Genomic DNA, 8,859 nt, shown 5'->3' on the forward strand with positions numbered 1-8,859 from the left:
CCTCTATTCCACACTGTCTCATAGCAGACCCTCTGTTGATCAGTCAACAAGAAATTTCTTTCCACACACACAGGGGCCGAGTATCCCCCGTAATTAGTGATGACATTTTCAATCCTCCTGGCCCTGGAGACATTTGAACTCATGACTCCGTGGCAGAACAGCACAGGGGTGAGGCTGGGCCCTGGAGCTGCACCCGACCCCGTTTCGTGGTTCCCAGCCGGGCCTAACCAACGTGCACTGCAGTAACGTGCACTGCGCTTTCTCAAAACTGGCTTTTCCAAAGTTCCTGCTGTTTCTCTAACAAACCTCCGTAGCCAGGGGCAAATGGGGGCGCGCTCTGCGTGGGCTTCTCGGCGTGGGCTTCACCGGGAGGCTGAAGCCCTGAACCCAAGTCGGTGCAGCCCCGGAGGAGAGATCTGTCCTTGACTCAGAGCCCAGAGCGAGCGGATCCGCCGCCCCTGAAGGGCTTTGCTTTCAGACCCTGCCTGGGAGAGCGGAGGGATTCAGTGCTCCCCTCTCCGCAGCCCAGAACGAGGCGAGGCGGGGTTTCTAACTTGGCTGGCTTTCCCTCCGGCTGTCTCTCATCAAACGCCTCCCCTTCCCCTCAGGTGATCCGCTGAAACTAAATACCCCGAAATTACATTGAAAGGGGCAGGAAAAAAAGCTGATACAAAATTTAAATCAAAATACAGGCTTAAGAGTTCCTAGCCTGTGAAATGTGAAGCAGACAGGGGCCTGCGCGGTGCGGGCCTGTTCCCGGGTGTGCGTGTGGCCCCAGGTCCGCGCCTCCGTGGTCCGGGCTTCCAGAGGCAGCCAGGGCAGACCCGGCCGGGGCCGGGAGAGGCCGGGCCGGGAGGGCAGAGGCCCGGACGTCCCAGGCGGGCACCGGCGTCCTCCGGTGGGAGCCCCGCCCGCCGGCGGCCCAGCCCGGCCTTGCTCGCGGCTCTGGGCCCTTCCGCCGCGCCCTGTGGGCCTCGCTGCTTCCCGGCCGGGCCGCCTGTCGGTCGGGTCTTAGCTGGGCGCCGGGCAGCCCCTTCGTGCTCGGTTACAGCCCGGCTGAGCCTGAGCGAGCAGGAGGCCGGCGCCGACTCCGGCATGAGGCCGGGTTCTGGGCCGTCCCGGGTCCCGGGTCCACGCGGCTCTGGCGACCCCGAGCCCTGAAGCCGGCCTGGGAGAGTCCCGGGCGCCGAAGGCCCCGAGCGGTACCAGGAGGCACGGCGCGGTCGGCCCGGCCGAGAGGGTGAAACGCAGGCGGGAGGAGGACGCAGGCCCTGCCCGGGGTGAGGCGCTGCGCTGCTGCTCCGCCCGGCGGGCCGGAAGGGTGAGGGCGAGCAGCCGCTCTCCGGCTGAGCTCCTGTTCCCGTGCGAGTCCCTGGGGAAGGAGGCCTGCGTGCCCCGGGAAGGGCCACCCCTCCAAACCCTGCCTTACGGGGGGCACCTGGCCTCGGGAGGGGAAGCCGGCGCCCAGGGTCACGCAGCTGCTCCAAACACCTTCATTAGGCCGCTCCCCAGAGCTGGAGGCCGCCGTTGGGCCTCAGCCAAGCCCTTGTTGGTTAAGGCCCAGGTTCCCCGAGGCCCTAAAGCGCCGCCTGGTCCCTCAGTTGCCCTAAGAGTTTTAAAAGCGCTCATCCCAGAGCCATGGCTGGGCAGGGCCACCCGGGTCAGCCTCTGTGGGCAGCTCGCAGAGCCGGTTCCTGCACTGCTGTCCTGCTGCTCTGGAGTTAACCTCTTTTTGGCAAATAAGCTCATGATCCGGAACAGTTACATGAAACCAGAGGACATCGAGACAAGGCTATTTGTGCCCTGTCTTTTTTAGACCGAGTCTCTGGTGTGTTTATTTGGGAGTTTGGCTCTTGCTTACTACCCCACTGCTCACAGGTAATCCTGTGTTTTCTCTGAGCTACCTTTAAATCCACATCGAATGAAAAATACTGCCTGATTTTTAAGTGTGTGGTATTATAAAAAGAATCTCAAGGTTCACGATCTCAAATTTATTGTCAAATGTATTTACTGCTCGTTTTTCTTTCTTACTTTTTTTTTCAGGCTCAAGTCGGCCTAGAAGTTTTCAGCATGAGTCACGAGGAACAGGGAGGAAAGATGATGGATCATGTTTCCTGGGGAACTTCTCGTCCAGTGAAAGAGATGCCCATAAAGAGTCCTCCCTCAGCTACAGCCACTTAAAACTCAAGTTGGCTTAAGGGCAGATCCGTGCCCGGTTTACCCCATCTTATCTTTGGCACTGCACTTGGCATGCAGATGTGGTTGGCAAATGTTGACTGCGTTGGTTGCCACTGGAGTAGGCACAAAGCCAGGGCCTCCACTCTTACTGGCATGGTTTCAGTTAGAATGGTTTCTAAAGAGCTGAAATATTTTTGTTATTCTCTTAGATGTCAAATAAGACAAAGAAAAAAAAGAAATGTTACTTTAAACAGTTCTATATTTAGCAAAATATTTTGGAAATAACTAAAATTTTATGTATGTAAAGTTATATATGTATCTTATATTTGCTTTCTATATTGCTATTCTATATAAATGTATCTTATACAGTGGACCCTTGACTTATGAACTCAATTTGTTCTCAAGGGCTGGTTGTAACTCAAGTTGGTCAGTGAAGGCTCGGGTTCCTCCCCACAGGCTTCAGTCTCTCTCCTGTGCACAGGCAGATCTCAGTGTCCTCAGAGAGACACTGGCCCAGGATTTCTCAATGAACCCCACCCAGGAGAGGATGCTGTCATGTTCCTTCCAGACCTCTTTAGGGTTAAATCTGTATCTGAGACCATCTGGAAGCACAAGTGGCCGATATTTGGGTTGTAACTTAAGAGTTTGTTCATAAGTTAAAACTAAAATTCTGGTCATAACCGAAGTTGTTTGTGTCAGGCCAGTTGTAACTCAAGGGTCTACTGTATTTGCTTTAAAGCAAAGTTCAGGAAAAATAAAGGTATTTTAACATTTTTAAAAAACTTAGACTAAACTTTTTCTTCAGGTCTGTTCCTTTCTACTTATTTTAGGCACCTGGATTGGTTGACTCATGGACTCTGGATAGATCTAACCAAAATGGAAGACAGTGCATACTGAAGTGTGACTCGGGAAACAGAAATCATAGCGCCATTCCAGGGCTGGCCTTCATCTTCGGCTGTGTGGCTTCCATCACCTCTCGTGGACTGAGGGCAGCGCATGTGGTAGAGACAGAAAGCAAAAGAAAGAACGTCAGGGCAAGCCCGTTTGCGTTTGCTGTCTTTCTCCAGTGTGCCTGGTGCCACGTGGGCTCGTCCAGCCTGAAACACGGAAGCACCAAGCACACATGCTGTGTCTCCACTTGAGTCACCTGAGGCACTGCCGGTCCACTCATGATGGGGAAGAGCCAACCCTGATAAATCTTCGTTGTTCCTCTGATGGGGCTATGTCTTGCGCCGCACGCCGGACATCAGCTTTCATTGCTCCGTGTGTCTGTCTCCTGTGATCCTGTCTCAATTCGCACGAGACGCAGCACAGCCTTGAGAACCAACGTACCTGTTCCTCACGTCCACCGTCTAGCTCAGTCATGGGCATGATCCGGACTTTCTAAGTAGCCCTCACACCCAAGAGGTGCCTCCATGCCCACCTGTGAGGACTCTTTCCAGACAGCTCCACTGAGGAGACACCCCAGCTTCCTCCAGAGGACTTCTCAAGGGTCAGCACCTGCAGTCCTGTAACTAGTCAACCTCTGCCCTGACTGTAGATTTTGAGATAATGGTTAAAGCCCACTCAGCTTCCTAGAAGTGCTGTTGGATTACATTAGGCAGATTAAGAATCACAGTGTAAATAGCTTACACGTTTTATTCTATTTGTCAAGACCATGCTGCCTGGGACTGCAGTATAAAAGAGGGCTCAACTCTTGCAGGGTTCAGTGAACCCCATTGGGATCCACTCTAGACAAGCTGACATTGCAGCTTGCAGGCTGTGGCTGTCACACGGAGTCCTCAGTGTCTCTGCCCTTTTCACATCCCAACAGACCCTAACATGCTGGAGCCATCGCCACACAAGTTCCCTCTGCCGTCAGTATCCTGGAATAAGGGTGTCAAATATACACATCCTGAGCTTTAATCTGTAAACACAGCCCCAAGCATCTGGAGGAGAAGGTGTGTTCACGCTTCGCTCCTGCTACTTCCATGAAGTTCCAGAGCCGATCTCTGGCACAAACCAGTAGGAGGACAGAATCAGAGGCTTGACCTGTGCACTGTGGGTGCCCGTAAGGCTAGTCCTGGGAACGCAGCCTCATGCTCCCCATGTGGCCACCAGACTCACGCTGGGGGACCCCGCAGGCCCATCCCTGGCGGCTCATCTTTGTCCTTGGCCCCTCGCAGGCAGTGCATAGGAGTGAGGAGAGCACAGTCTCCCCTCTTCAGGAAGTGACAGCGGTGCCGTGGCAGAGCCTGGTCTGCAGTCCTAGATCCCACAGTGCTGTCCGCAGCCACAGCTTCAGGGTGCAAGGTCTGAGGCAAATTTGAGAAGAGTTTGGTGATCAGCTGAGAAGTAATGAAAGATGCCAAAGACTTTGACAGTGATGGCCACTCAGGGCAAATCCCTTCCAGCATCATCTTTCCAGTCCTGTGCCGGAAATCAGCTCTACCCACCAAGAGAGAGAGTGGCTGCTGTTGCCTCTACTCAGGGCCTGTAGGCTATGTGAACCACAGCTGTAAGTCTGGGGTTGGGAACCAAAAGAAAGAAAGGGAAATTGTTATTTTCTCAAAAGAAAGGAGGCAGAGTGAGAAAACAAAGGAGACAAAAATAACTGAGATGAGGGTGAAGCTGATTTGGAGCAGATTTTCTTCCCTAAGGAGACAGACTGACCGACACAGCACACATTCCTCTCCCGGAAGTGTTTGCGGGTCCCCATCAGGACGAACCCCGAGAGTCCTTCTGAGGCGGGGCATGCAGTCAGCTCTGAGAAGCTCGCTCTCTCTGCAGATCTGCCCTCTGCCACTCAGGGGCCACCGGTGGAAGCCGGGAGGCTGTTAACTCTTGGACACTGGCGTGCCAGCTCCTGCAGGGCCTGAGGCTGAGTCAGTCGTGAGGGGCGGAGGGCGGCCCCCGCTTCTCTCCGCACGGACGCCCTGGCGATCCGGGTCCACTTGCCCCGCTCCTCACACCGCGCACACGGCACACCCGCACTTGCCCCCACCTTGGCCGCAGGCTTGCTGCTGAGTGCCTGGCACCCTCGGGCGCAGCGCGTGCCCTCCTGAGGCCCACACTCACACAGGGCCACCTGCCTCACCCTGCCGGCCCTGGATTGTGCAAGCAGCCCCACTCTGTGCTTTGTTTTTTAGCCTCTGGATACGTTTTTTTCTCTTTATCTCTGGGAAGACAGTGGAAGCTACAATGAAGCCCCACAAATACAGCAGACCCGGTACTGGGCCCAAGGCCGGTCACCCTGTCACCTCCAACAGGTTCTCTCTGACCGAGGGTCCTTCTCATCTCAAGAGCCGATGCACTGAAACCCCCTCACTGGTGGACACTCCATGGTTAATATCCTTTTCTCTTCTGTGATCAAAAGAAATTCTGTTTTCTCAAGGATGCTGGAAGTTCCCCATGGAGAAAGAAATATTATCATTTCTCTCTCACCCCTTTGCACCATGGACTAAAAAGCTTCTCAAACCTCCTGGGTTCCGCTCACAGCCACCAGGCTGAGGGAAAGCAGCTGGGAACACAGCCCAGGAATGTGCTTCCAGAAGTTTCTGCCTGGCTCTCCCGGGCTGCACCTCACAGGCTGCACACAGTCTGTGCACTCACAGCCCCTCAGCCAGGTCAGATCTGATTCTCACGAGCCCAGTCGCCTCAGGACAAGCGTTACGATTTTCCACAGCCCAGATGACTGGATGGATGAACTTGTCTAGTCACCCAGCAGGTCAGCGGCAGGGCCACCCCCTATATTCGCAGTGCAAGCTGTTGCATATTTCGAATTTGAACAAATCATACCATTTAATTTCAAGCTAAACCTAGAGTCCTGTTATACTGAAAAGCAGAGCAATTTGCAAATTCATGATTTAAGAAATTGCATTAATAACATAAATGATTAGAGACAGTGAGAATGTCCAGAGGAGTTTGTGGGGTACAGGGCAAGGGTGAGGACAGGGAAAGGGGTTGATGTTTACCCTGCAATCTCATCACTTTGGAAACATTTGATTACAATTAAGTGTGCACAAACATGTTAGCAGGAATTGAAATAATAGAAATGGCATGAGAATGCTGTTTTTGGTATCTCATAAGAGCCTGCTTCTGGGATTTTATCTAGACATGCACTTAGTTATTTTAGCATCACATCTGTATGGTGGGGGTATTATTATTATTTCAATATTTTAAGTAGCTGCCACTTAACTATGAGATATATTTTAATATGAAATACATTTTAACAACTGGATGCTTTAAAAGACCCCCCAAAATAACTGTCAGGCACAGAAAAGCGAACACTGCATGATCTCACTTACATGTAAAATCTAAAAAGGTGAAACTCCTGGAAGTATGAGACTAGAAAGGTAGTTACCAGAGGCTGACAGGAGGGTGGGAAAGGTGAATCAGAGGAGAGAAGAGGTTACCCAAGGGGGACTAGTTTCAGGGAGATGGGGCACTAAGTGCTAGAGATCTCTGTGCTACTATAATAAATAACAATGTATTGTGTATTTCAACATCAGTAAAAGAGTAGACTGTAAGTGTTCCCACCACAAATAAATAAGTATGTGCAATGACAAGTATGTTAATGAGCCCAGTCTAATTATAACACAATGGATCCATGTATCTAACAGCACACTATAGCTCGTGATTACTTTTGTCAATTTGAAAATAAAATTTTAAAAAGGTTCCTCTTCTAAAAATTTTCTAAAATATTTTCCTGAAACATAATGACAAATGGGAACACACGCACACACACACACACACACGCACACACACACACACACACACACACACACACACCCATTACAGTAGAAATGAAAAAAGTACAAATAAGAGAAGGGTTAAATAAGCCATGGTAGACTGATGGTGCATAATATGTTTATCCTAATCAGACGGAAATAGATGTGGGATGCATGGTCAGTGTTGTGTAACAGTACAAACATTTACCACCCATATACACATTCACACAAGTGTGTGCAAAATATTAAAAAGTAACAGTGGGAGGACCCCGGGCACACTCACCAGCCACCAGCTTAACCACACAGGCCAAGGGTCCCTGGCTGACTAAGCCCTGCTCAGTCCAGCTCACTATGGCCACTTGTAACCAGAAGAAGTGAGGACCCCCTGGGCATGCGGACCAGCTACCAGCATAGTTGCGCAGGTGCCTGCAACAACAAACACTCCCCTCCCCACCTCTGAACTCTTGACTGTGCAGCAACTTGGTTCCACACTACAGAGGCACAGGGGGACATAAAGGCCATTGTCCTGAGCTTCAGAAGTGAACAACAGAGAGAGGGCCTCTCTCAGGCTCCTTGATGAAAACTGAAGCCCACTGGAAAAGTGAAGAGAATCTCTGCAATAACGGCACACCAGACCACCGTGCTTGGTAAGTTGGAGAGATCACTTTATATCGGAACCTGAACTATTTTCAGGGGAAGGGCAGCTGGAACCTGCAGTAGAGCCTTGCAGAGTTCAACCCTGCAGGAGGACAGGGAGCTCAACTTGGGACTTGCAGCCAGAAATCTGCCTGAATCTCACAGGTCTGTGAATCGCTTACTGAGACTCACTGACCTATGACTGCACACTGCTGCCCATGTTGTCTATTGTGACAGCTGAGACATACCCTGAAGGAGGCCCTTCATCTTTATCTTTTATTTGTTATTTTCAAAATGACCACTATTGTTTTGCGCTTATTTTTAGGTTTTTTTCTACTTTTTCTACTCTTTTAAAATTTTTACTTTTCTCCTTTTCCTTTTTCTCTTTTCGTTCTCCTCTCTCTCTCTCTCTCTCTCTCTCCCCCCCCCCGTGGTGTCACATATTGATCTTCATCTCCCTTTGTGTTCCTCTTCTGGCCCTAATTCATATTTCTTATCTTTCCTTCTCTTGCTTGTGCCCTCTGGCCTCACTGCTAACCTTCCCCTATCCCTCTACCTACCTATTCCTCCCTCTCCAAATCCTTCTAACTCCCCATCCTGAAGGGTAAAGTTGCTATATTGAAGAGTTTATTCACTATAAACATAAGTTGGGTTGGTCCTTGATCTTGATTTAATTCACACAGTTAAAGATGATAGGGTAATAACTACCACAAATTGTAATTTTCACAGAGGTACTTGATGCTATGCTGTCACTGACTGTATCACTTGGGCTAAGGTGTTGTGATTGATTTAATCATTTGCCTTCCTGGTATAATGAAAATGAGATAGCCTCAGAGCCATTAGAGACTCAAAATCTAAAGACCAGCTATATCTGGAAGACACCTCTGACAAGCAATCATTCCATAAGGGTTCTAAATACATCAACAAAGACACTTACAATAAGCAACTTCAAAGTATCAACCCAGGAACTAAATCTAGGACAGTACCAAAAACAAAAATGTGAAGACACTTAAGCAAGGCACAAACTCAGACTTCCACCCCACAAAAGGCAAATTCTGGGGGGAAACGAGGTGGAAAAGTCTGATAATCACCACCTGGACACCCTGAACTGATAGCACAGGAAGTAACAAAACAGATGAATGAGGCTCTAGAAAACTTCAAAGCAGAAATAATCTCCCAGATAACTACAGAGATGGTGAGTGGAGTGAAAGACATGATTAGAGGCTCTAGAACAGAAAAGATAAAAAAATAGATGAGGTCAGAAACATACTGGAAGTCATGAATGCCCAGCATAAGAAAGAACTGAAAACCATGATGGCCCAACATAAGAAAGAAA

General features: G+C 50.2%; 1 long non-coding RNA gene across 2 annotated transcripts; it reads left to right on the forward strand.

The window, feature by feature from the left end:
- Positions 1-892: 892 nt before the first annotated feature.
- Positions 893-6,835, forward strand: LOC101719084 (uncharacterized). 2 transcript variants are annotated; one of them, XR_015453257.1, is made up of 3 exons: positions 893-1,280; positions 2,044-2,475; positions 3,009-6,835. It is a non-coding gene; the product is annotated as an uncharacterized LOC101719084 (long non-coding RNA). The 2 variants fall into 2 exon arrangements; XR_015453256.1 differs by having other exon boundaries at positions 903-1,321.
- The last annotated feature ends 2,024 nt before the right edge of the window (positions 6,836-8,859 follow it).

This window comes from Heterocephalus glaber, unplaced genomic scaffold (genome assembly GCF_053883595.1).
Source record: "Heterocephalus glaber isolate CG9 unplaced genomic scaffold, H.glaber_assembly_v1.0 deba00001457, whole genome shotgun sequence".
Classification (NCBI taxonomy): Eukaryota; Metazoa; Chordata; class Mammalia; order Rodentia; family Bathyergidae; genus Heterocephalus; species Heterocephalus glaber.